Source organism: Oratosquilla oratoria, chromosome 21 (genome assembly GCF_046742065.1).
Source record: "Oratosquilla oratoria isolate Oo_2021 chromosome 21, ASM4674206v1, whole genome shotgun sequence".
Classification (NCBI taxonomy): Eukaryota; Metazoa; Arthropoda; class Malacostraca; order Stomatopoda; family Squillidae; genus Oratosquilla; species Oratosquilla oratoria.
The window spans coordinates 20,561,015-20,566,550 of NC_134797.1; the positions used below are offsets into that span (position 1 = coordinate 20,561,015).

At 39.6% G+C, this 5,536-nt stretch overlaps 1 protein-coding gene across 1 annotated transcript in view; it reads right to left on the reverse strand.

Annotated features, from left to right (window-relative positions):
• Window positions 1-5,086, reverse strand: part of LOC143036759 (acyl-coenzyme A thioesterase 1-like) — a 29,533-nt gene extending 24,447 nt beyond the window's left edge. Inside the window, exon 1 of the mRNA XM_076204461.1 lies at window positions 4,734-5,086. The gene's annotated coding sequence lies outside the window, so the exon portion shown is untranslated. The remainder of the gene's footprint in view (window positions 1-4,733) is intronic.
• Window positions 5,087-5,536: the final 450 nt, after the last annotated feature.

A 5,536-nucleotide genomic window follows, 5' to 3' on the forward strand; every position in this document is an offset into this window, starting at 1 on the left:
GGAGTGGAGATGGAGGTAGAATTTAGATTGAGAGAAGCAAGTACATAAGAACATAAGAATGAAGGAGACTCCAAGAGACCATAAGGCCTACACTAGGCAGCTCCGCATTCATCACCACCTGTCATCCCCATCCATAAAGTTGTCTAATCGTTTCTTAAAACAACTGATAGTTTCAGCGCTTACTACATGGTTACTAAGTTTATTCCATTCGTCGACCACCCTATCAGTAAACCAATTCTTGCCTATTTCCTTTTTAGATCTAAATTTGTCCAGTTTATAACCATTACTGGGAGTCCTGCCCTAATGTTCTAATATGATGACCTTGTTTTCATCACCCTTGTTAAAGCCTTTGATCCACTTGAACACCTCTATTAGATCACCCCGCACTCTGCGTCTTTCCAGAGAGTGTAAGTTAAGGTGCCTAAGCCTCTCTTCGTAAGGCAAATTTCTGAGTCCATGTATCATTTTGGTCATTCTTCTCTGTACTAATTCTAGTGAATTGATGTTCTGTAGGACGGAGACCAAAATTGTACCGCATAGTCAAGGATGGATCTAACTACCGCTAGATAGAGTTTAATAATTACCTCTGCACTTCTATTCGTTACCGTCCTAGCAATGAAACCTAATGCTCTGTTAGCTTTATTCCTGGCACTAATGTACTGTTTCTTGGTTTTAAGGTCCGGACACACTAGAACTCCCAAGTCTCTCTCGCACTCAGTTTTCTCTAAAAGCGTGTTATCTAAGCTGTATCTATTTTTGGGATTGTGTAGCCCTACGTTTAACGCGCTATACTTAGAGATATTTAAATTGATTTGCCATTTCACCGACCATGTGAACAATTTGTTAAGATCATCCTGCAGAATCTCTGCGTCGTCTCCTGACCTAATGAGGGGTTCTATTTTAGTGTCGTCCGCAAACTTACTAACATCACTATTTATCCCATCGTCTAAGTCGTTTATGTACATAATGAACAACAAGGAACCCAAAACCGAGCCCTGGGGGACCCCACTAGTAACATTGCCCCACTTAGATTTTACTCCATTTATAGTGACCCGCTGTTTTCTGTTACTAATCCAAGCTCCAATCCATTCTAACACTTTTCCTCCTATGCCATGGGCTTTGATTTTATTTAGTAGTCTCTGGTGTGGCACCTTGTCGAACGCTTTGCTAAAGTCAAGGCAAATAATATCGTAATTATAATTGTTATCTGACGCCTTATATACTTTAGTGTTAAACGATAGAAGATTAGTCACACATGATTTACCCTTGGAGAAACCATGCTGTAAATCACGATTTAAATTATGTCTTTCGGTGTGTTCTCTGAGTCTATTACTGATTCAAGCATTTTTCCTATAATCGATGTCAAACTGATTGGCCTGTAGCTGCATATAGACGATCTATCTCCCTTCTTAAAAACAGGAACAACGTTTGCTTGCCTCCAAGCAGTAGGCACAAAACCAGTGTCTACTGATTTATTAAATATTTCAGTTAACTGGTCGCAGATTTCAAATTTACACTCCTTTAGCATTCTCGGAAAAATTTCGTCTGGACCCGGGGATTTTGTAGCTTTAAGTCTTTCAATCTGCTTGACTACTACTTTACTAATGCTGATATTAGATAGACTACTTTCTTCATCCCCTCTGAAAATCGGATCGCAGTCAGGTACTTTATCTAGCCTCTCATTAGTAAACATCGATAGAAAATAATTGTTAAACTCCTCACTCATTTTTCATCCGATTCTATCATGACATTTTCATCGTTTTCAATTGGTCCTATTCTTTCTTTATTTTTTGTTCTATAGAGATTAAAGAAACCCTTTGGGTTGGATCTTGCTTGAATGGCAACCTTAATTTCATAATTACGTTTCGCTGTGCATGTATTCTTTTTAACCAGCTTTGCCATTTCGTTATATCTTGATCTAAGGTGTGATTCCCCGTTTTTTATTTTTTTTATTTTTACGTAAAGTCCTCTTTTCATTCCGATCTCATGTTTCAATCTGTCCATCATCCATTTTGGAGTATTACTATTTTTCCGTATTGACTTCAGGTAGATAAATGTATTTTGTGCATTAATGATTAAATCAGTTAGATTGCTATACATTTCATCCAAATCACTGACCTGTCTGTTGAGCCATCGCCCCCAAATGACCTGACCAAAGGCATGCATATTACCCTCCGTGACCCGACCTCTGGTCATGACCTGACCCTCGGTCACTCACCGAGACTCGACAATGTCCGAAACGTTCGCATGACATTTCATATTCAATTTCAAATAGGTTTTTATATTGTCAAAGTTTGCTCTCCTGAAGGCTGGTACTTGGACGTCATTCGTACTTTTTAATTCTTCCCAAATAATATTAAATCTTATTTCTTGATGATCGCTAGAGCCTAGACTATCTCCCACTTTTACGTTACTCATTAGGTGCTCATTATTAGTTAAAACTAAGTCCAGAGTATTTACTCCCCTCGTAGGATTGGTAATCACTTGTTTTAGGAAATTATCCTGCACCACATCTAGGAATTTCTTTGTTTCCTGATCTCCTATTAAAGTTTCCCAGTCAATGTTTCTATAATTAAAATCTCCCATGATCATAACGTTTTTGTACTGGGACGCTCTGTGAATTTCATGAATCAGGGGATCAGTCTGCTCAATGCTGAGGTTAGGAGGTCTGTACAAGACGCCAATAATAACTTTCTTATTCTTGCCTATAATCTCTACCCAAATGGATTCCGTACAGTCCTCTTCCTTAATCGAATTGTTGATAATACAGTTTGTATTTTTAACGAAAAGTGCTACACCTCCCCCACTCCTTCCAACCCTATCCTTGTGAAAAAAAAAAAACTTATATCCTTCTATTTCGATTTCCGGAAGGAATTTTTTATCAGCCATGTTGATGCAGGACTCAGTAATAGCTATAATATCGAAGTTCTCTACGCATGCTTTACCTCGCAGCAAATCGATTTTGTAATGAGAAATAGACATTTGGGAATGGATGATAAGAGGAGATTGTATGAAGGGATGATTGTGCCGACAGCACTGTATGGGGCAGAAACATGGACCATAAGAGAGGAAGAGTTTAAATGTGTTTGAGATGAAATGCCTGAGTGGTATGGTAGGGGTTACAGGCTGGATAAAGTGAGAAACGAGGAGGTGAGGAGGAGAACGAGGGTGGAAAGGAAGTTGGGAGATAAGGTTGATGAAAGAGTATTGGGATGGTTTGGACACATGGAAAGAATGAGTGAAGAAAGACTAGTAAAAAAGGTGTGGAAGGAGTGAAAATGAGGGGGCGACCAAGGATGAGATGGATGGATGGGGTAAAAGGGGGCGTTGGGAAAGAGGGGAATGACTGTTGAGGAAGGAAAGGAGAAGACAGGGGTGAGTGGAGGATGGTGTATGGATGATGTGATGCATGGAAGGGAGTGGGTGGGGGATGAGGGAGTATGTGTGAATGATATTTTGACGCAGCCCGTCTTCTCTTTTTCTGCATGATGGAACGGAGGGGGGGGGGAGGTCGCCGATTAAATGAAGCAGCCTTGCTGTGGACGTGCTGTCTTGCTACACTGCTTCTGACCCAGGGCAGTGGGCGAGATGCAGGGATGACCAGTCATCCAGGAGAAGCCAAGATAAGAAGGAGGGTTGGTGAATCGGAGTGGAGTATGTGGAGATGAAATGGATGAGAGTGGATTTATGCCTTTGGTTACCTCCCTTATAAGGGGAAAAAAGTCCTTGATATATATATATATATATATATATATATATATATATATATATATATAGATATATATATATATATACATATACATATATATATATATATATATATACATATATATATAATATAATATATATATGTATATGTATATAATATATATGTATAAATATATAATATATATGTATATAAATATATATGTATATATATATATATATATATATATATATATATATATATATATATAGTTAAGCCCATGAATTCTTCATGTGTAAAGACAGACTTTTTTCATAGCGTTACGGGCCTGCCGATGATGAAAAACCTGAAATCATAATGAGATAGTCCGCTAAATTTCTATCTTTTATTTCCGCCGAACTGCAGACTAGCGCTGGTATAACGATAAAAAAGGACCTGTTTGTAAAGAACATGCAAAGCTTGGTACATGCAGCTTGTGTGCTTATCAGACTAGCCGGTGAGATAGTATGATGAAACAAAACTGGAAAAAAAAATCCTCTGACCTAACAACATGGCCTCCTAAAGGCTTATAAAAAATGTGTTGGGAACATTTACTTTTTTTCTCCAACCTAAGAAGAAGAATCCATGGTGCCCATAGTAAAAAAAAAAAAAAGGCCAAATGAGAAGTCTCATTTGATTATATATATATATATATATATATATATATATATATATATATATATTCTGCCCTTAAATATTTCTTGATAGTGAATTACTTTTGATGCGTTAAATATAATGTCAACGGTCTGGCTTTCCTTTGTGGTTGCTTTTTCCTTTTCCCATTTCTTTTACATTTTCTTAACTTCTTTTTTCTGGAATTTCCTTTTGTTGTGGCATCTTGTCACTTCTCTTATCTTACCCCTCCCCCTCCCACACACACACACATGAATTTAAAAATAGTTTAGATAAAATGAGATATGAAGACGGGACACCACGAGCATAGCTCCCCTTCCCGTAAAATACAGCTAGGTAAATACACACGTGATCTAGAATAGATTTGTCTACTTACTGGCTATATCTGGAAAATACGGGTCAACAGCGTAGAGGTTGCTGAGGACTGTTGAAGTTGTTGAGGGTTAGCGTCTGTTTAGTTCCGTCGATACGGTGCTCGTCAAGCATGGCGCACGAGATGTCTAATGCCGCGTCCACACGGTCGAGCTGTGCCTGGCAGATTTTGCCCTTACCGGGCAAAGTCCGCAGACTCTGCCCGCGAAGTGTCCACACGGCTGACGATGGTGGTTGGAGGTTAGTTGGTCGCAAGCAGAGGTTGGGAGGGAGTGGTTCAGTGCGGTACGATAACCATGGTTCCCGCCATACTTGGAAAGAAGGTAGCACTTTACAGCATTATAATTGCTGCCTGCATTAAAAAGAAAAACAAGAAATCACGGAAACATGTCTGATGCTGGGAATGGTTACAAAGACGTGATTTAATGGGAAGCTCAGTGACAGTCCTACATGAATTGCAGGATGAAAATGAACAATTGTTTTGCAATTACATGAGAATGAATATAAAGCCACGTCCACACGGTCGAGCACTGCCCGCCGGGCACGAGGGCTTTGCTCGGCAACGGGCAATTTCATCGGGCAAACCATCAAACCGTCCGTTCCCGGCACCATTTGCGGGCAGTGGATGGATGGAGGACTGACATTGCTGCCAAACGCACGAGGTGAGGTGCGAGCAAAGTTAGCAAACCCGCTCAGTACAGACCGCCAATTAATCGCTCGCTCAATCGCCCAATGGCAAAAGCCCTCTTTTATACACTACTATCTTTTTATTTCCTTAAGCCACGTCCACACGGTCGAGTAGTGTCC